Genomic DNA, 22,858 nt, shown 5'->3' with positions numbered 1-22,858 from the left:
CAGGCTGTGTGGTAAGATGGAATTCTACAGCAGTACAAATGAAGGTATTTTAGTAGCTATATGGTGAAATAAGTTGGAATGAAATTTACAATGTACTATGTTTCTGGGGACTATTGTGATTGGGAGATTAAGAAGGTGCTTATTTTTGAGAGGAGTCCCTCTGACCAAGGGATAACATGATATTTATGGTTTAGAGTTGGAATTGTTTACATGGTATGATTCGGGAAGAGAGGAAATGGAAGCAGATTCCAAGGAAATGGGATAGGATTGGGCAGGTAAGATGGTTAACTGTGATGGTGCATCATATATATCAGAGAGGAAGGCAAATTAAGCTGGAACTGGTGGGATTGGGTGAAGGCTGCAGATATAAAAAAATCATAGGAGAGACAGGATACAAGAATAGAATGAGGAAGGATAAGATGTGGGATGGAAATAAACTTTTACAGAAACTGCAGCAAGAGAGAGTGAGAGAGAGAGAGAGAGAGAGGGGGAGAAGTGTTGGAAGTGTTGGATAATAAAAACATATGTTAAATATAAAGGAAAACATTAGGAGATTAGATGGTTCACAGATTAATATGGAGATATGAAGTAGGGGGCAATATGGTGGAATAGTAGTGACATGGCTACTAAATTACTAGCTTAGAAATTATTCTGTGGTGAAAAGTGATTAAGAATTGGGGTTTTAGAGTAAGCTGTATGCTAAGTTGGCTATAGTGGGAGATTTACTTAGTCCTCAGGAGGATCCACAGTTACCTGAGAAGGATAAAAAGGAGTTCAACTGAACATCAAGGGGAGGAAAGGACTTTTCTTTGATTAAGCAAATGAAAAGTGGGAATACAGGGTGTCAAGATAAGTCTTCCTGCAGACCTTTGTAAAGTATTAGGGTTGGAAGTAGGAAAAGAGGTGGCCAATGCTTTTCAATGGAATTATGAATAATAGGTTACAACCCAAAACACTGTCACTGTGTGTTACCTAAGGAAAAGGGGAATCAAGAAGATCCAGCAAACATCTGGCTGATTTTCAGGGTAATACAGATTAAAAATTGTTTGCCAGGATTTTTACAGTCCACTTAGAAAGGATATTTCCTTACCTACTAAATCGTGATCAAGTAGATTTTTTAGAAGCAGTCATCCAGTGACCACTAATGTCTGCTGTAGAGCAGTCTGACTTAGGCCGAAAAGGATGTTTTGAGGGGCATTTTGAAGACATTTGACATGGTAAATAGGACACTTTTGGTTCCCATAATCACCAGATAGATGAGAATGAACAATTTTTGATGGCTGTCATGGCCTTCGAAAATGTACCTACCTCATGGATATCAATAAAGAGGGAACGTTCTTATAATGTCATGCTCCAGAGGATAGCACCTAAGAAGTGCCCATTACCTCCAGCTTTCTTTCTGTTATTAATGGAAAGGTAGTATTAATAGGGGTGGAGTAAGGTAAGAAGAGTAGTAGTACTCTTTGTGATGTTGATGGAAAGGTAGTATTAATAGGGCTGGAGTAAGGTAAGAAGAGTAGCAGTACTCTTTGTGATGTTGATGGAAAGGTAGTATTAATAGGGGTGGAGTAAGGTAAGAAGAGTAGTAGTACTCTTTGTGATGTTGATGGAAAGGTAGTATTAATAGGGGTGAAGTAAGGTAAGAAGAGTAGCAGTACTCTTTGTGATGTTGATGGAAAGGTAGTATTAATAGGGGTGGAGTAAGGTAAGAAGAGTAGCAGTACTCTTTGTGATGTTGATGGAAAGGTAGTATTAATAGGGCTGGAGTAAGGTAAGAAGAGTAGCAGTACTCTTTGTGATGTTGATGGAAAGGTAGTATTAATAGGGCTGGAGTAAGGTAAGAAGAGTAGCAGAACTCTTTGTGATGTTGATAGAAAGGTAGTATTAATAGGGGTGGAGTAAGGTAAGAAGAGAAGTAGTACTCTTTGTGATGTTGATGGAAAGGTAGTATTAATAGGGGTGGAGTAAGGTAAGAAGAGTAGTAGTACTCTTTGTGATGTTGATGGAAAGGTAGTATTAATAGGGGTGGAGTAAGGTAAGAAGAGTAGTAGTACTCTTTGTGATGTTGATGGAAAGGTAGTATTAATAGGGGTGGAGTAAGGTAAGAAGAGTAGTAGTACTCTTTGTGATGTTGATGGAAAGGTAGTATTAATAGGGGTGGAGTAAGGTAAGAAGAGTAGTAGTACTCTTTGTGATGTTGATGGAAAGGTAGTATTATTAGGGATGGAGTAACGTAAGAAGAGTAGTAGTACTCTTTTTGATGTTAATGGCATGTTGTTAACTGAGGGCCCTGAGTTGATGCTACCAGGAGTTTTTGGATATTGTGAAGGAAGCAGGATTATGTTATCACTCTAAAAAGCATGGCGATTGTGTTGGGAGGAGAGCAATGGACAAGCAAAGATGTTGAACTGCCATTTTCAAAAGGGAGGGATAAGTATTTGAGGGTGACAGTATACCCAATAATCAGTGAATTCAGGGTTGAAAACTTGAAGGAATTAAGAGATAGATTGTTGGGGGAAGCTAACACTCTAGGAGCAGGGTGGCAGTTATTACGATGATGGTGTTTTTGTTAGTAATATATCTCCTATAGTACTTGGGGCTGTACCCAAAGGAAAAAGATATAGAAGAGGCACACTGTGTTTGTGTTTTGTGTGAGGTAGTAGCAAAAGTAGGATTAGTAAGAGCAGAATGTGAGTAAATAAGGAATTGGGATGATGGCACCTACAGAAGTTAGACCTTAATTCAGTGGCAGCCAGTATGAACCAGAGACTAAGGGGCATTAGGATATAAAAACCTGAGATGGCGTCAGTGGGAAAAAAGACTACAGCAAGGTACCACACAGCTGTTTAGAATGGTGGAAGCAACTAAGGATATGAAGGTGCATAAAAGATTGGGATAGGTCACTTTTAGTATAGGATTGAGGTGGTAGTGGGGATGAATGTATTTAAGTTAGTTAGGTATGGTGAGAGAGCTCCATGGTTTGTACCCACAGCACAGTAACATAATATCCCATTCTATATTTTTTATAAATGCTATGAAGTAATATACCATAGCCAAAAATGTTTTATTTGCTTAATTGTCATAATTTGTCAGAGAAACCTTATATAACTAGGAACATAGGCAGTTTCACATGTAAAGAAAAACTAGTGGACCTGGACAGGGATAATAAGATGATTATTATTTATTTAGCCTATTAGAAATGTATACTGAAGGGGGGAGACTGACTGATATATTATACAAGTGCTGAATGGTACAGTCACATTAAAATCAACTGGGATCCTTCAGTGGTTAGGAGGAAATTAGAGTCCTGCAAAGATGAGAGTTTGGAAAGGGAAAAGGAAAAGAGTGGGAGAATATATAAAGAATTCAACCAAAAATTAGTTGTAGAAAGCTGAGCTAGATTACAGATTACATGGCTCAAGGGGATGATAGAAGGAAGGAAGAAGTTGGCAGATTTTCTACAGGATGAAAGTTGTGAGCCCAGTGCCTGAAATATATAATAAAATACTTCATAGGTGCTACAAAATCCCTAGAAAGCCATGGAAAGGGGTGGTGGTATTAGGAGGACAAGTATTGGGGAGTGGGGGTTTAGGGTGTGACGACCCACCACTGCCAACCAATATGTAAAATGGATATCCCACCTCTGGGCCAGTAATCAAGGATCCTCAATCTTCACCACTGTCATCTGTGGGAGGGATGTTCACTGGGAGAATAACAGGTACACAAACAGTATTTCCAGATGCAGCTCTCTGCATCAAGTGCAATTTCCCTTAAGAGCACATAGAGACCGCAGTCAGTCTGGAGCTGGTTCCGTTATCTTTCTCCAGATGCCTAATGACTTAGAGTTGAGTCCTTAGCCAGGGTTCCAAGCCAAGACCTCCAATACTCTTTGTGTCCAACCAGTACTTTATGTCCCTGTCGAAGTAGCTGACACACACTCTTTGAGATTTGATTTAAACACACACACACACACACACACACACACACACACACACACACACACACACACACACACACACACACACCTGGGAAAGGGTGGCACAGGCTTACTAGCTATGCCTGCTTTTTCCCAGACTATATGGTAGTTACCACTGCCACCAGAACCCCTTGACAGCCACTTTAAGGCCCTTAACAAAGGGTGTTCAATCTTCCTGTGTAATATTAATATTATTTGACCAAGAGCAAGGCTGTTAGGAGTGTCCCACACAGTGTCACCAAATAAATATGCAAGCACTCACAAAACTTAAGTATGTCTATAAAGATCAGCCACAATGAAATGTTTAAATATATTTAATAATAAATAATAAAAGAATGAGAAAATACTAAATATATATTCAGAGTGACATCAGAGTTAAGAATCACACAAAATATTTAAAACAATATTGAAGGACAGTCTCATACAAATTAAGAAAAATAATATCTAAACTAAGCTTCACTATATTCCTGACTGAATATAAGAAAATGATACTATTCCCTAGCAACTTACTAATAGAGCAAGGCAGATGATGTGGTGAATGTCTCTTCTTGTTGTCAGGGCCAAGACAGAACAGTACTAGGAAACATAGTTCTAAGTGGTTTCTACTAAGATTTTGAGATTTTTTATGAAACACAACACTGATTTTTATCAGTTTTACATCCCTGAACATAGCTTTAAACTGGTCTATCATTCATTCTTGTCAACGAATGTCACAGACATCTATTTATTAGCTCATCTTGATAAGTTACCATAAGTTACAAGGTAGGCTAATGGAATGCCTTCAGTAGGAAGAACCAGGCACATACTAACAGAAGGTGATACAAAAACAGTGCCAACAATTGTTCTATGGGTACTGAAATGTTCTTAATGCACATATGTCCACATTTCTGCCACTAACATTACAACTTAAATGTCAGCCTGTAAGCCGTTCTATATTTACACTGAGATTATAGGGTAAAAAGGATCATGCCATCCCCTCTGAGTATCATAATAATGTTTGCTGTGCTAAAAAGAGCTTAAGTAGATTAGCCAAAAAGGAACACTAATCAAAAAATGACTACAGCATTCTGAATTATGCTAGGCTTAATGGAAACTGCAGTCTGGTGAAAGAATGAAGACTGAAAGATAACAAGAGAAGTCCTTCACAAAAGGCTCACTGAGATAAGGCAAGACCTTAAACTCCTATCAGATATGAGCAAGGCAGGATATGTGTCATAAGTACTATGTGAAGATGGTATATGCTGAATTACAAAAAGAAGAGCCCTCGCAAGTACAGCAAGTGCAACAGTCCAGAAAGATACAATCCATATGACAAAAGTGGGCCAGCACAAAGTGGTGAAAAATATCTTCCTTAATTATGACATGTAGGCAAGGTAACAATTACAAAATCCAAGAATCAGACCCGTTTCGGCTAACTGAAGCCTTCCTCAGTGTAAGCCACAGTGTTCTGGAAAAGAAAATATAGATCTGGTTCTTGGATTTTGTAATTGTTACCTTGGCTACATGTCATAATTAAAGAAGATATTTTTCACCACTTTGTGCTGGCCCACTTTTTTCATATGGATATGCTGAATTACACAATAAATTATAATTTGTATTCAAAAACGTACATGCTGATTGGACAGCAGAATCGGTGTGTCCATTGTAAATTGAGTGATCTCAACAAAGAAGTACAATCGAAACTCCATTTCTTAGCATCACTAAGCGGGAAGTGTACTTGCCATGAAAAAAAAAAATCTCATGGCTATAAATGAAACTGTGAGCACTCTGCTCCCATACAATGACTCCTAGATTTTACACATAACCTACCTCCATAACTTCACAGCACCTGAATTAAAAAAAAAATGCAGACTCTTCCAGAAGATACCTCCCCCAATTCCACGTCATCAGAATAAAAAAGAAATCAAAGGCTCTGCATAGAAGGCACAACAGGAAATTTGTCAGTACTTAAGGGGTGTTTAAAGAACGCTCAATGTACTTCAGAACCCCTTATTGGCTTAGTGTATGCACAGGATATCTATCAGCAGTCAGAGGACGAGCACTAAAGTCCATTTATACAATGGCATTGTTCAGAAAAAGGTAAGAATGTTCTTCATTAAATAATGTTATTGTGTAATACCAATAACTAACTCCTGGAAGTGGGATTCACAGGATTTACCCACGGTTGACTTCGCCCTTGGGATGAAAGCACAGGAACCATGGCTAAATCCTGTGATACCCACACCCAGCTGTGAGTTATGTCTAAATTAAGGAGCTAGTGGGATGTAAACAAGACAGTCAGGATATATATTATAAGTAGCAAGTGAAGATATGATATAAGCTGAAATAAAGAACCAGTGTAGAGACACGAAAAATATATATAATTTTTCTGCATTGGGCCAGAGTCAAACAGACATAAATAAACACCGGCAGTGGATCCAGCCCAGGAGATAAATCAGAATACCATGTTATCAGATACTAAAACTAACTAAAGCCAGGGTTGGCTTCGTATTCAATCTCAAGAAGAAGGGAAAACAACACAAAAAAATATGTTCCAGATATGTAATCTGAAATATGGTTTAGAAGACATCCATAGTTTGTGCCCACAGCTCAGTAAGATAATATCCCATTCTATTTTTATTAATCCATTTAAGTAATATATCATAGACCAATCTGCTCCTGGAGATGGGATTACCAGTTTTATTCAGTCAACTGCTGGTTTTGTATCTTACTAATGGCAGTAGATATGATTTATGTAGCAATAATACATTAAAATAAAAACATATGTGAGAAGATTAGGATGGAGAATGGCATGTTTTATTATTTTTTTTTCTTGAATAACCTGTACAAATGCTTTATGGTAGTATTTGATAGTTTCCTAGTGTTAATGCATCCCATAGCATCTAGTAATTCAAGAATTGATGCACTTAGAACAAAAGTATGCTGGTAGGACAGCCTAAACCAATTTACAGTAAAAACCAGGCTCATTTTTTCCTGAACAGAGCAGGAGTGAAGATAATATAATGCTACAATGATAGGATACCGGATATCGGGACCATGAGCAATATTAAAACCATTGCACTAACACAGAGTTAGAAATTTAAATCTTATAACACAGTTTTTTTCTTTTTAGATAGTTCAAAAAAAACTTTAGTGAATTATGACTTTTTTCTTCTTAGTGTAAACATGAAACCCAGTGTTATGATTTTAAGTGAATTAGGAGGCATTTGCATTGCTTTTTTATTTTACTTTTTTTATTTTTGGGGCATTTTTCCCATCTTCCAAGTATTTGGATATTTTTCACTTTTATTATACTACATGTTATATTTTATGCTACTAATTGTGGTTAACATTTGATCACTTGTTCCACTCGTATGCTGGCTATAATGCTGCAATAATAATTTTTAAGCATTTATACTAGAGATCGGTGGTTATAGTTTGATGTAACTCCAAGTTTTCATGCCGAATGCATGCGCAGTCACTGAACAACATCTGTAGATGTATTAGCGCTGAACAACATCTGCAGATAAAATAGCATTGAAATAACATTCTATGAAATAATAATAATTTAGTTATTGTTAAAGGAATTATTCTGGATTGCTTATGTACTGCCTAAAGTCATGGTGCATTTTACATAATGGTTAAGGTTTTCACCTCATAGACATAAGATACAGGATATGATTCTGGCCTAATGTTATTGGCTAGGTTTAAAAAAGTCCTTCAGAGCACTTAGCCTAGTATTTGGGTCTGTGTTAGATTAACGAATAGTTAAAAGTTTGAACACAATATGGTCGACACCATATGGTCAAAACAAAAACAAATCAGAAGAAAGGAAGCGGCACTTGAACGGCAAAGTAATAAATTTAATAAAATTATTTTATTAAATGTATTACTTTGCCATTCAAGTGCCGCTTCCTTTGTTCTGATTTGTTTTTGTTTTGGATTCAACAGTCTGTTTTTGCCTCAGTTCGTTTACCATATGGTCAAACTCCTAAATATTCGAAAAAAAAAAAAAAAAACTACCTGAAAGGTTAAACCACCCCCAAAACCCCCACTCTTTAAATATACCAACTCCGAGATCGCACTACAGTGCAGACAATGGAAAACTTCACACTGTACGGAGATCTCCTTTGAAATGTTTGAACATTTACATGTTCGATTATATAAGGTTGACCATATGACGTTCGAACATGTAAATGTTCGATAACGTAATATAGACCTAAGTATTCATCTATGAACCTATTATGTTCTGTCATTAGAATGTCATATTTTTAATGAAAATTGTACAATTACAGGTTCACATACGTGTGATCAAGTTAAAAGTCAGTGAAGGTTCTGTTGGACAAAAACAACTACTCCTTCCAACTCAATGAAACTCTTTTAAAAGCATTTTTATATGAGTGCAAGTCCCCTGCACCCTCTGAACTTGTATATATCAGCCCCACAGTTGCACCAACAAAGTAAATAAGGGAAAATACCACATGCAAAGCTATTACTATTACTTTTGGCACACAAATAGAAATTGCACCATCAGTGATTTTCTATGGAGATGATTAATGATTGACTGAGATTCCATCATTGGCAACTATAAATCAACAGTTTGAATATTTATCCATTTATGTCAACTTGCAGATTAGCCACAACTGACTGACAAAAAAACAATATACATGTATTATATACAGAGTGACTGCCAAAAAACAATATACATGTATTATATACAGAGTGACTGCCAAAAAACAATATACATGTATTATATACAGAGTGACTGCCAAAAAACAATATACATGTATTATATACAGAGTGACTGCCAAAAAACAATATACATGTATTATATACAGAGTGACTGACAAAAAACAATATACATGTATTATATACAGAGTGACTGACAAATAACAATATACATGTATTATATACAGAGTGACTGACAAAAACAATATACATGTATTATATACAGAGTGACTGACAAAAAACAATACATAAGAGTGCTTATCAGAGCTGTCCTGCTAAAAGATTCAGAATGAAAAGTAGAGTCAGACCAAGCTATAGACAGGGAGGTAGGGCAGGAAAGGCTTAAGTTATATGATCAGGCAGAGAGAGAGAGAGAGAGCAGTGGCATTTCCTTGACTCTTGTAATGTGTTTTTTAGTTCTGATTGGAAAATTGGGTTTGGGGAATGATCTTTAAGAAAACAAGGGAAAGAGTTTGTCACAGTTTGGGACCAGTGACTGAGAAAGCATGGTCTGTGCATCGAAACCTAAATGGGGGATGGGGGGCAGAGGAGTGGAACTGATTGGTTAAGGCTTCTAATTTTACATGTTGGTACATCTGTGAATAGTTTGGGGGTTATTGGAGGATAATACGTTTAAACAGCTGAGAGGTGATTAGAATGTCAGCATGCTGTTCCACAGGTATCCACTTTTCTTATTTAACTAAAATATTGAAATGCAGTACTAAATAATTCTGAATTACTGGAATATGCATTTTAAGTAACTAGACAGCTATTTCCTCTTGCTGTCTTTCTCTGCCACATAGCAATTTTCCAACCTGCACTTACCCTTATCTGCTACTCCAGAATCCTTCTCATGATCTTCTCCAGCCACCAAATATCTACAAGTTTTCCCTCTTCATTTCCTTCCCCTCATCATTTCTTCTCCCCCCTCCTATTCAACTTGTAAAGTATGTCATTCTGACTAGTTAACTCTGTTCTTTTGTTTTATTTTACAAGTCATGCCTATACTTACTCACTCTACTGGCCTATTTTTGTCACTCAATAGACCCCTAACTTTGTATCTGTTATTACGACAGTATAAATGTACTGAATTTCAAACATTACCCTGATCCCTCCACTTTTCATTTATCTCCTTATTAAACTTATTATTATAATTTACATTAATATCTCAAGTAATCCAGCCATAGTACTTTGTAACATATCTAACTTTTATGTTACCAGCTTCTGCAGAGGTTTAATAGGGAATATGTACCCAATTTGTGCAAGAAGATAGTCATAAATGTAATCCTCTACTAAAAGTTAAAGCCTTTTAGCGCCTCTACTTTCAGAAATCATATTCCTACCAAGTCCTCTTCAACAGAATCATGTTTCTGCATTGCCCTCTCTTACATATAAAATTTTGACTTTGAAATTTTAGATGAAGTTATATCATTAAATAATCCAAGATGGTGGATTTGCCTGTTTCTTCCATAGCTGTATTGTCAAATCCTAATAATTTATTTTCCACCCTTGGCAGTCAGAGATTCTAGAGTTATGAACCATGGCTACCTCTTCATCTCACAGTGATGTCAAGACTGCCTCCTCAACAAGCAGATCCATGGTGCAGAGGAAGAAAGCCTTTACTGTTCTCTAGATGAGTTGTGTTTGATTAGTGACACAGATTCTGGAAGGACCTAAGGGGGTGAATGGGAGTGAGAAGCCAATGTTGGCTCACTCACCCTTTGGGAAAGGAAGCAGCCTAGGCTCATGTAATATGCAACATGCAAGCCTGGCCAGCTCAATTCTACATGAGAATTAAGTTGCACATTTGGGAGGTTGCACATATGCAATAGTGAGCAAGCACCTCCTGAGGGCAATGATCACCAAGCTGGCAAGCCTGTTGAAAGAGAGCAGGTGTTAGAGCACGCTCATCAGCGATCAGTATAATGCTGCCCTAGCATCACAGGATTTCTTGCCATGAACAGGGTCTGGGCTGATCCCAAGGGACAATAAAGTGAGTCCACTAGATCTGGTGAATGAGGAGAGAAATGGTGGTAGCTGATGGGCAGCTGCAAGGAAAAAAAAAACAGATGCCCTTTCAATAGAGCCCGCACTCTTTGTTTTTAGTGAAGACAATTTCAAGGTCATGTCAAAGTTGCATGTTCTAGTCATTATTGGTGAGAAGCTGACACTGATGGATCAAATATCAACTACTGTCAGACCATTTTGTTTTATAGGTTCATAGGTTCATAGGTAGGTACTAGACTATCTGCCCAAAGGCATTTATAAGCCTAGCTGGAATGTGTTGGCTTTCGCCACCCCCTTAGATTAGTTCCCTGTGCCTCTGTCCAGCATAGCCATTGAAGTGATCCCCGGGGAAAACCTTCTGTTTCCCATCCACTCGTCAAGGTTTCTCTTGAAGTGTGTTAGCAAGGAGCTCTGCCTAATGTAGATTGGAATCTTGTTCCAAAGCATGGGAAGTCTCTGGGACAGGAATCTATCCCTCCAGCACGTCCTATTTGTTGTTGTGGTGAGGTTTAGATCCCTAGAGCATGTGGCTTGAAGGGATAAGGTTTTCTTTAGATGGAGCATGTCCATCAATTCTGGGTTGGACATGGCTTTGTATGTCAGGCAGAGATCATCTCTGAGTAGGCGGTATGCAACCGACTACAGCTGGAGTTTCTTCAGTCGAACTGCATAAGGCATCTGTTTGAGGCCAGTGATCCTCTTGGTGAGGTACTTCTGTGGTCTTTCCAGCTGTTGCAGGTGTCTTGTAAGGTGCATCCCAAATGGAGAGTTGCACTCTATGATGAATCTGATGAGTGATGTGCAGAGGGGCACAGTGACCTCTTTTGATCTGGATGCAAACCCTTTTGTGATTAGGTGGGCCACATAGAAGGATTTCTAACTACTTTGGCAATGTGATTATCAAAGGAGAGGTTACTATCTACTTGGGTCTCCAGATCCCTTATTATGTCTTCCATGTTTAGGGGGCTACCACCTATGTGGTAGTTTGTGGGTACTTTGTTTTTTCCAAAGGGGATGACTATGTACTTTTTGGCATTTAGCTTGAGGCCATGGTTTTGACACCAGGTATCTGTCTCAGTGAGACCCTCTTGGAGGATGTCTGTGTCTGCCGGAGAGTCAATTATAGCCCCTAATTTGCAGCCCTTTGCGAACTTGGTCAGCCATAGTCCTTCTGTGCTTGCCTGTACCTCTGAGAAGTATATACCAAACAGGAGGGGGTCCTAGGACTGAGCCCTGGGGAATGCCACTTGTAACCGGTTTAGAGTCAGACCTAGCTCCCGCAACTCTTACCATGTGGGTTCTGTCCATGAGCCAGTTGGCAACCCATTTCGTGATGTAGAGGTTTATGTTCAGGCTGGTGAGCTTGTCTATAATAGCTGAATGGGGAATGGTGTCAAAGGCCTTTGTGAGGTCTAGGGAGGCTGCGTGGACCACCTTTCCCTCGTCTATATCCTGTCTCAAAGAAGTCCACCAGGTTTAGGAGGCATGATCTGCCCTTGACAAAGCCAAACTGGGTAGGGTCCAGTGTTTGGAGGTTCCCAATGTCTCTGTTTATGAGATACATGATGATGTGCACCATAGCCTTGCAGACCAAGCTAGTCAGGCTTATAGGGTAATAGTTTCTGGGGTCTGTTGTGGCTCCACATTTGTGGAGTGGAATAACCTTTGCTGTGTGCCACTCTATGGGCATGTAGCCTGTGGAGAGGCTGAGTTTGAACAGTGTGTTTAGGTGAGGGGTTAGTTCATCTTTGAGCTCATGTAGGACACAGCCTGGGACACCATCTGGTCCCATTGATTCTGTGATTTTGGCTTGGACAGGGCTGTTTTAACCTGAGTGTCTGTGATTTCTTCTGGTATGGTTATGGACTCTTATGGGGGTGAGAGGGGGGTGAAGTTTGCACTGAATCTGTCTGCCCGGATTTTGGCAATATCAGTCGGTTCAGCGTATTTTGTGCCATTCTGCACTAACTCCGAGCAGATCTGAGCATTGCCACTTAGATTCTTGACATAGCTAAAGAATGCCTTGTGGTTATCTTGGAGTCCATGACAATTTTTTTCTTTCAAAGCTCGCCTTGGATGATTTTATGAGGGATCGTAGTTTCTTGCTGATACTGATCAGGGATGTCTTCCCTTCTTAGGATTTTACTCTTTTCTGTACTAGTTTCCTCCTTCTATTGTATAGCTTATTTATGGCAGGGGTCCACCAGACTGGTTTTCTTTTCTTGGAGGAGTGAGTCTTGGTTTTGCTTGGGATAGCATGATCCATACACTCTTGTAGTTGCCCGTAGAGTGCATTAGTAAAGGGTTTTGCAGCTTGGACAGCATTATCCTTTGGCATGGGGGCTTTGAAACTTTCTACCTCAGTCTTAAGTAATGTGAAGATTGCTTTTGAAAAGTTTTTCACTGTGGTTTCTTTGACTGGGGGTGGGGACAAAATGTGGATATCCAGAGTGATTAGTTTATGGTCAGATCTAACCAACGAGGGGTTGACCTCCGGTGTGGAACACTGGTCGCCCATGTTGGTGATGACCAGGTCCAATATGTTGTCACCTCTGGTGGGGGTGTTGACCAGTTGATCCAGGGCATTTGAGTTTATAAATTCTAGGAAATGTTGGGCAAGGGAGCTAGTACTTGAGTAGTTTTCCCAGTTAATGTTTGGGTAATTGAAATCACCCAATATCAGGGTGTTTGGTAGGACCTTTATGTTTACCAGTGTTTCCAGAAATGTGGAATGGGGGTCCTGGGACATGGTGGGTGTTCTGTAGCAAGCTACAATTTGAATTGCAGTTTTGCCCGTTGTTAGTTGCACATGGATGATCTCTGAAGCATCTAACTGGAGGTGTGGGTATCCTTGATGAATATGGATATGCCCCCAATTTTGTATTTCGGTCCGGGATTTGTGGCCGAAATGTATAGTATGAGTTGTAGCCTGGTAGTGCTGGGGTGCTCTCTGGAGCCTTAAACTAGGTTTCTGTTACTGCACATATATCGATTTTCTCCATATTGAGGAGTGCCTCGAGTGCATGCATTTTGAGGTTTAGACTTCTGGCATTGAGTAGCATTACCCTCAGTTTTTTGTTACTTGTGCTATTTATGGTGGTGGGTTTGTATTTTGAGCCTTGCCTAAAAAAGGCACTATGGGGGTGGCAAGAGCCTTGGCCAGTATTCGAATGCCTAAGGGTGACAGGTGCAAGCCATCTCTAGCGAAGCAGCATGGCTTGTCGAGCATGTCATCCCAGGCTGACAGACACTGGATTCCTTTTGAATGACACCAGAAGCCTAGCCAATTGTTGAAATTGATCATTTTTTTCCTTTATACTGTGGTATCATTCTTGGTGAGAGCAGGATGCTACTCAGGGTCAGGGTCATACTGGTGTGGGCTACGTGATCAGAGAGCTCCTCCATGTCTTTTTTCATGTAGTCAAGGGAGGTACGGCTCAGGTCATTCATACCAACATGGACAATGACAGAGTCGTATTTGTACTTGTTCTGGAGTGACCTGAGTGTTTGTGTTATGTGGATCCTGGCACCCGACAGGCAACTAACAGTAATCTTATCCTTGTTCAGCCTAGTGAGTGGGACGTCAGTATGCCTGACTATAGAGTCACCTATTACTAGTGTGTTGGGTATGTTATTTTGTCTTAAGGGCTGTGATTGCGTGGCACACTGGTTTTGTGAAGTATGTGTTTCATGGTTTGTGTTGAGGAGGTGGGGGTTGCTTGGATGTCTGCTTTGGAGGTCTCTGTTACTTTTGCAGATTTTTATTTAGAGCCTCCGAGTATGTTTTCGTGTATTTATGTGTGTTTTTTGCTGGTGCTGGTTTCATAGGTCTATGTGAGACTGGTGGAGTGATGCAAATAATTCCCTTCTCCTCTTGTCTGTCTGGTCCAGTCTTGGGTTGAGAGAGCTTAACCTCCAGTTTGGCTGTATAATTGCATCTCTCTCATGTATTAGTGTTTGGTGGTAGGAGGAGAGGGTTGTCTGTATACATGAGGCAGTTGTAACATTGCCTCAAAATGCCCAGATTCACCATTTGGACCAGAGAGTACATCTGAAACTGCCCTTTGGACATGCTTGGAGAGGTACAGTGAACTGTTTTACTGATTGGCTGGTAAGGTCGAATAGAGAGCTTTGTCCTTCTCCACAGTATAGGGGGTCTAGTGCTAAGGTTTATTAGCACTTGCTATGAGTTTTGAGCAAGTGCTGGGCTGAGAAGTGAATGGTTTGAGTGCTTAAGTTGAAAGTTTGTCTAGTTCCAAAGGAAAAATTGAACAGTAGATTGTGTGGAGCCGGGAATAGTTATACCCTAGCTAACCTGCCCGGAGTGCAAAACCGTGCAAATGTGGGTTTTATAGCAGGGAAATGAAAGAGATAGAAATTAGCCCAAAATGGCCAATAAACTACTAATTTCTGGGCTGAAACCACTCCTCCAGGGACAGATAGGCTGCTCAAAGCTCCCATGTCTCACAGGTGAACAGAGAAACTTCCTTCTATCCAAGTAAGGTATGGGCAAACACAGAAACTTGTAACATAGCCCTGAATTCAGCACTAACCTAAAAACTGGACTATACTAGCTTAGAAAGGTAGGAAAACAAGTATATTATTTTTTTTGTTTTTTTCAGAATAAGTCTGGATCATCTTAGGAGCACCACCCATATTAGACACCTCATTCCCCCTTTAGATCCCCCTACAATGGTACATGTCCTGGCATCCTTTCACTTAGACTAATACAACACTCTGTACTTGCAATTCCAAAACTCAGAACTTGACCTCATAAAACTGGTCAAATACTCTGCAGTTTGGCTACTTATTCTAATGTTGAGATACTACCAAATCTTGCCAGTAGTCTCTACAATGGATACCAATCAGACAATGTATCATATTTCAAGTTCTAATTCTGGTTTATCAAGTCCTATATGACTTAAGATCTCCTTACTTGCAGGATCTTCAGACCTTATAATACACAGTCTGATCCTATAGTCTACTTCTCAGATTCAGGCATTTGCTCATCATACCCCTGGAAGTATCTGAAGAAAACAGCTACTGAAGTGACATTATAAAACATTTATTATGGAGGCCAGACACCTCTTAGTGGCAAACCTAGGGCTGTGCCCCTTATGGGTTCAAGCATTTTAATGAACTTGAGATGACAAATAGGAATGAACATCTTCCTTAGTAAATTTGTTTGAAGACAGAGCTATTTTAGATTATGTCTGCAAATGTGCACCATTTTCTTTCTGTTCTCATTCACTTCGTGTCTGTCCTTCTCTGTGGAGGTCCTGTTGTGTGATGTACCCAAAATTCACTTTTGCCCGCTGACAATTCTTTAATGTAAATCTGAACCTAAGTTTTTATGACCATGGAGGCAGACATTATAAGTACTGGATACTCTATCACATCTTTCTGCACAGAGGTAAGGTTGAAAACATGTTTTTTTATTACAGATGTTGTAATTTTCATATGGTAAACATGCTCATGCCCAGTCTACATAAACAGTACTGTAAGTGGATCATACTTAGCCCTAAATTAAATATTATGTATGGGCCATACTTACCCATTAAATTAAATTAATTAAACTAATAAGTAAACTGAATTGCATTAATTAAGCTAAGTTTATTTAACAAACAAGTAAATCAGAGGTAAGCTAATTAAACTAATTCAAAGATTTAAACCACATTTATTGCAAATTATAACATGTATGGGGGGCAATCAAGATATTCATTATTTAAATGACAGTTTGATGAAGAGGATTAGGGCTCAGGTGCTATTGAACTTGGAAATGAGCTTTGTGATGTAGTCTCTCAGCCTCCATTTGTTTACTGTGTAGCTGTAAGTCACTTAATCTTAGTGAGTTTACATGATTAGCAAATAAATAAAAATAAGTAAAAAAATCTAAATATATATGTGTTTAGTAAAAGAGGTCTTCAGACACACACACACACACACACACACACACACACACACACACACACACACACACACACACACTTATACATATATAGTTATATATCAATAACCGAACTATTACCAATTCTCATTTCATTGATTGCTTATTCATTGAACTGCCACACTATCATAGTAAATAAAAACTCCAGAAACATGGGTTATTGAAGGTCGCAAGCCCCACCCTATCACATCTCCATATATACTAACTCGAAGATCAAACAACTGTGGAGTAAAGAAAAAAACTTCCAAATCCTCACATAATTAGCATACCTACAGATCAATCAAAACTGATGTTGTTGTTGTGTCTTTCGGCTTTTCCCAGTTAGGGGTCGCCACAGTGGAACTCCGGTCCTCTAATGATTGTCAGTAAATTTTTACGTGCCGAGTTGCCGGCCCTGACGCACAACCTTCAATGAAGGTATGCCCATTCACGCATGTCTCCACCCAGAAGACGCTCTAGCTGAGAATCGAACAGGACAACATTTTACTATGAGGCAACAACGCTACTGCAGCACCACCACCACAGTCAGATCAAGCAAAACTGATATTTTTGTTTAATTTTACACATTTTCCAATGACTTTTTTTAAAAGAAATTCAGAACAGTCCAGATCTCTTTTTTTTCCCTTATTATAGCGCAGCACCACCACCACAGTCAGATCAATCAAAACTGATATTTTTGTTTAATTTTACACATTTTCCAATGACTTTTTTTAAAGGAAATTCAGAACAGTCCAGATCTCTCTTTTTTCCCTTATTATAGCTCATTACATCAAAAATGTTACAAGCAAGTAACAGGATATCCTGGTTAAAATCAGCTTACTTCTCATTAGAATTCAGAAGCCTCACAGGATGTGGGTTGGAGTCTGATGAAAATGTTATGATGAAGTCCCTTTCAGTGAAACTTATCTAAAGAAAATGGACTCTGAAGTAACATTATTAAGGAGACCATACCCTTCATTGTACTATGTACCAATACACTTCTTACAATCAGCAATGGGATCATTGCACTTCTGGGGAAGGGAGATTTGTTTCCCATAGGAATAAGTATTTGCATATTGTAAAATTTGGTTAAGTGTGAAAATCTCAGCTTTTACACTTTTGATCATTGGACAAAACATCTTACTTCTTAAGCATTAACGCAGATCTAACATGAGTCATTGTTCTATAAAAATCATATCTTCACACACATAATGAGTCTCAGCTTGCACAATTTATCAGATACATTTGTTATTTTAAGTGAAATAGAAATCATTGTAAAGTAATCCATTTCTGGACATCAGAGTTGTAAAACTACGCTGTCACTTGCCTGTTTGGAATAAGATGCAAACCTCAGATGTAAAGTCATTCATTTAAATTTTTGACATAGCATACAAAGGTGTATATACTACTGAAATATTTTCCTTATTAATGCAATTGCAAATGCCTTGTGCATGGACTATATTGAAATTGTATTTCAGTGATGGTATTTAATTCAAAAGACTAAGCTGAAGCAGTACCTCTGATTTTTTGTGACTAAATTCTCCCCTAATCCATATCCTCGGCATAAATTATCATTATTATCGTAATGCTATCAGGTCTTTTTTTCTGTTTTCTTGTTTCTTTGAATGTGTACCCATCTACATTCTGCAGATAGTGTAGAGCACGGCATGCTTGTAGTAGTAAAGCCTGCATCTTAGTGTTTAATGCAAGTAGCTGCCATTATTTTAGTATTCATTAAGGATTCAGCTGTAACAAAGAAATAAAGATTGTCATTACCTGAATCACTGCTGATGTGATTTGGAAATTATTGCTTTAGGCAGAAAAGAAGCAATATGAATTTAATACTTAAAAAAGGCATTATGAAAGTAATACTATTGCCACTACTGTAAAGAGATGAGTGGATACTTGTAGATGAGGTGAGACACTAATTATAATAGATGAGAAGGGAGTTAAAAGTCAGTACTAGAAAAGAATGTACAGTTCTAGGAGGACAATTTTTATCAAAGTTGTTTTTAAAAATTACTCCAGTGGGAGTTATAGTAGAGGATTTCATCCTCACTGAAATGTTCATAAATGATTTGGATTGGGTGATTGATAGCGATTTATGTACTCACTGGAACGGTGTGATGCCTTCCTTCAATTTCTTTTTCTTTTAAAGGTGTTTTTTTTTTTTTTGCTGCATTCTTAGTTGTGTGCAGATTGTTGAAAAAAGTCTGTTTAAATGTTATATTTTTAGGTATGTTTGCCACATTGTTTATGCAAGTAGTAATTTTAAATATCTGGGAAGTGGGGTGTAGTTCTTACACTGTAGCAGTAAGATTACAGAATAGAAGAAGTAAGGTATTTTCAACTTACCCTCACTGTTCTATGATCTAGGTGTTAGCATATTTAGAGATGTGGGGGATAGAGATGGAGTGAATGTCCCCTCCACAAAGATGTTACTTTGTGAGCTCTCTTTTCATGTTTTGAGATTCAGCAGTGAAGGGTGTTTTGTTGCTGTAGTACAATGTAAACTCACATACCCAGTAATAAGTCAACATCCTACTTTTTTTGTTCTGTGTGACCCTAACCTTCCTTTCTGTATGTCTGTAAACACTTTGGAGATTGGAATGCAATGAGGGGGCATCACATGCTCTGGAAGTGGTTATTCCCTCAAGCAGCTCCCCCATCTAAGTAACATTGTCTTTGCCAGGGGATTTTGTAATGTAACATGTGTACTTGAGGTGCACTCATGCTTTCTCCCTTCCATGATGGGTAACCTAAAATGGCCACTCTTATCCCATCATCTCCTGCTGTCTCTTACATCACAAGGACAATGCTCAAACTCAGGACATCTAGCTCATAGTCAAGGTTTCACCTCTGTATGCTATAGAGCTTGCTTAAATTTAGAAAACTGATGATGGCTCTCTAGTGGTCATATTAAGGGGCCAACCACAGCTTTATTCTCTCCCAGCTCCAAATAATCCATTCCATCCTATTCCAGCCCACCTTTTGCCTCACCATATTACCCATCATCTCATCCTACACCCCAGCTAGAAGTCTCCGGAGCTCTGACCAACACCTCCTGACCATAACCAAACCCAAGCTCAACATAGGAAAAACCTGTATAGCTATTACCCCATCAAACATTGGAATAAACTCCCACTTGACATCCAAAACACTAGATCCAAACTACTATTCAAAAAGACTGTGAAAAATCACATTAGCATAAATAAACTATGCCTCTGTTATCAGCCCCCTGACTAACCCATCTCTCCAGACCAACCATTCATTTATTTTTCTCCTGCAAGTACCCAACCCTACCTCCATCCTAACTCTCTCACCCTTCTTCACTGCAAAAGTCTTCCCTACTTTCAACCCCAACACTTTCCTTGAATCTCCTCAGCAGTAGAATGTCAAAAATCACTTCTGCACTTTAATCTCTTCTCACTGCTACTAAGTAACTTCCTTATTATTTTATTTTCTCTATACTGTAAATATTTTTCCTGTTTAACTACTACAATATACATAGTTAGCTAACATTGTATATAATCTGTAAACAGTTTTATGTATTGTGGACTCTCATTACGTTGTTATGTATCTTACTTGTGTACTTTTCTCCTCGGGTCTCCACTGAAAAAGGGCTTCGTCCCAGATGGATCAACCCAGTCAACAAATGTCAAATAAATAATATTAATAAATGAATGAGCTCTCACATTGGTTCACAGATTATTGGGAGATCAAATCCCAAGGCTGTCTGTTTAGTTCATGGCAAAAAAGTAGTTCTAACAGCTCAGCAACCATCAACTTACAAACATTGTCTGAGAAAGTATGCTATGTTTTAAATTCCAGGGTACAACTTGGGCTACAAGAGCTAATTTGTAATTGTACCAGATAAAGGAAACTTTGCCAAAGTATGTAATAAAAACTGAGTCAACATCCCACACTAAATAAATGACTGGGCAATGATATTTATTGGACTATTAATATGCTTATTTCTGCATGACATTGTGATCTGTAGTGAAAGTAGGGAACAGGTGGAGGAGACCCTGGAGAGGTGGAGATATGCTCTAGAGAGAAGAGGAATGAAGGTCAGCAGGACTAAGACAGAATATATGTGTGTGAATGAGAGGGAGGCTAGAGGAATGGTGAGGATGCAGGGAGTAGAGCTGGTAAAGGTGGATGAGTTTAAGTACTTAGGATCAACAGTTCAGTGTAATGGTGAGTATGGAAGAGAGGTGAAGAAGAGAGTACAGGCAGGATGAAGTGGGTGGAGAAGAGTATCAGGAGTGATTTGCGACAGACGAGTACCAGTAAGAGTGAAAGGGAAGGTCTACAAAAGGGTAGTGAGACCAGCTATGTTATATGGGTTGGAGACAGTGGCATTATCAAAAAGGCAGGAGTCAGAGCTTGACATGGCATAGTTGAAGATGTTAAGATTTGCACTGGGTGTGATGAGGATAGACAGGATTAGGAATAAGTATATTAGAGGGTCAGCCCAGGTTGGAAGGTTTGGAGACAAAGCCAGAGAGGCAAGATTACGTTGGTTTGGACATGTGCTGAGGAGGGATGCAGAGTATATTGGGAAAAAGATGCTAAGGATGAAGCTGCCAGGTAAGAGGAAAAGAGGAAGGCCTAAGATAAGGTTTATGGATGTGGTGAGAGAGGACATGCAGGTGGTTGGTATGACAGAGCAAGATGCAGAGGACAGGAAGAAATGGAAACAGTTGATCTGCTGTGGTGACCCCTAATGAGAGGAGCCGAAGGAAGAAGAAGAAATATGCTTATTTCAATAAGTCAGACTTGTTGATAAGCCCGAGTTAAAAAGACAGATAGAGGTAACTGCCCATGTTATGCACTTACGTAACTTATGTGTAAATGAAAAAATGCAGCTAGATTCTATTAAATGTATTATGTGATTCAAATGGCCATTATTTTGTGAAATCACCAGTACTTACAAAAATGTACTTTTAACAGCTCTTTTCAATTATTGATAAAGAGTAATCTAGATGACCTAACTCTTTAACAGATGTTAAATATCTAAACTACCTGGCTGCACTGTTGCTATCCTTCAGAATGTTAGATTTTAATGGATGCCCCTCTGAAAAGGCACCCTAAGAAGACAAACAGCACTGAACTTTGAGTAAACCTGCAGTAAGTGTGATCCAGAAAATTAAACCACTAGTCTACTATTAATGACAGAACAGCAAGATATCCAAAAATGAGAAACACCATTTAATTAGTTCTACATCATAACTCCAATTCTGTAAGGCTCTTTAAAAGATTAGTAATCAATTCCATTTTGCAGGTAATGCAATCTGTTAACAAACTACAGTCATACAGCTGATTCATACATAGGGGCTATATTACTAGTTACTAGGGCCATTTACCTGCTACATTTAATCCATGACGTACATTTCTACTCATAGTAAGAAACATAAGCATGTTTACACTTAAAAAATAGCAGGTAGATCCTACAGAACACTAAATTGCTTTCTTTGCTGTGAAAAAATAATATAATTTTCTGTGCTACCAGCTGCACTGACCCCCCCCCCCCCCATTTCCTTTACTCTCAGGTCCTGCACTTGTAAAACTGAAGGCTGTATTTCTCTACCACATGTATATTTATCTCATATCAAAAGACAAATATAGCTAAGATCACCCAAATATTTAGCAAATGTCATACGCCCATCTACCAGTTCACTTGGTATGTGACTTTCCTCATATAAACTTGATTCTATAACTTATGAGCTGAGTGTATTAGTCTCACTTAGATTTGGTTCAAGCTTCCTTTTTTCAGTCTAATGATCCATTAGATTTCACCTGTGTCAACAGAAGTATAGTCAGTGAAACTTATGTGGAAATTATGTGCAATACAAGTGCTTATGAGATTTTGCGCTCACAGAAAGACAGTTTACTTTTCTAGAGAAAATGGTAAATGCACTATAAAGAAGAGAAAAAAACTGATGGTAATGACGCAGACTGGGGAAGTAGTTATGGATATAGATATAGCTATAAGCACAGATATATATCCCCATGTATATTACACATAAACCAAGGCCAACTGAATGACAGACAAAATTCATCAATATATGCCTCCTACAACCCAAGATACTGTTGCTGTATTTGCCTTTACAGCAATTAAACTCCCCCACTACCTCTCCTTCTTATTATAAGCAACTGTGAGGCAAGCACATCACATAGACAGGAAAATAACTGGGTTGCTAACGGAAGCGTGCATGCACAATTGTGTGTGCATGTGT

General features: G+C 38.7%; 1 protein-coding gene across 2 annotated transcripts in view; it reads left to right on the top strand.

Moving 5' to 3' along the window:
• GLIS1 (GLIS family zinc finger 1) overlaps positions 1-22,858 on the top strand; it is a 1,802,806-nt gene that overhangs the window by 1,745,152 nt on the left and 34,796 nt on the right. The gene's annotated exons all lie outside the window — the stretch shown is intronic.

Source organism: Protopterus annectens, chromosome 10.part0, assembly GCF_019279795.1.
Source record: "Protopterus annectens isolate FY-2018-M chromosome 10.part0, PAN1.0, whole genome shotgun sequence".
Classification (NCBI taxonomy): domain Eukaryota; kingdom Metazoa; phylum Chordata; order Ceratodontiformes; family Protopteridae; genus Protopterus; species Protopterus annectens.
Note: the sequence above shows the minus strand (reverse complement) of the source record. Positions and strands in the feature narration are given on the sequence as shown.